This window comes from Meleagris gallopavo, chromosome 12, assembly GCF_000146605.3.
Source record: "Meleagris gallopavo isolate NT-WF06-2002-E0010 breed Aviagen turkey brand Nicholas breeding stock chromosome 12, Turkey_5.1, whole genome shotgun sequence".
Classification (NCBI taxonomy): Eukaryota; Metazoa; Chordata; class Aves; order Galliformes; family Phasianidae; genus Meleagris; species Meleagris gallopavo.
This window is the reverse complement of record NC_015022.2, coordinates 4,430,742-4,431,283: the sequence shown is the minus strand read 5'-3', so window position 1 is coordinate 4,431,283 and position 542 is coordinate 4,430,742.

Here is a 542-nt window from a genome sequence, read left to right as displayed (position 1 = left end):
CGCGGCGTTCGGCGCGGCGTCGCTGAGCGCGCGTGGCCCGCAGCTGCGCGTTGAGGTCGGGACCGGTTCTCGAGGTTCCCCTGCTCCATCTGCGTTCCGCTTCTCTCAGAACCGCCCTTCCCACGACACGGGAGAAGTTTGTGGTGAAACCGGTTCTATGGAACGCGCGTTTCTCGGTTCCCCAGGAAAGTTGCGTGTGGGAAACCCCGCTGCGGGGAGCGGACCTCGGAGTGCGGGCGGAGCGGAGTGCTCACAGGGTGAGCGAGCCCTCCCCAAAGTGCGCTCGCTCACACTGTGCGAGCGACCAAAGGGCGTGGGCAACTACCGGGCGGAGAAAATATCTCCGTTATTCTGTGCGACTGTGTTAGCTCTTAAATCGTCATCTTCACCGCAGCCACCCTCACTATCGGAGGGAGACACTTAACAACCACAATAAAACAGCTCTCAAACACCCCACAGAAAGGGGAAGTCGGCAGTGCGGGTCAGCGTCCGGCCGCGCCCTGCTTTACCTCGGCCCCGCCGGGCAGGGCACCGCCCGTTCT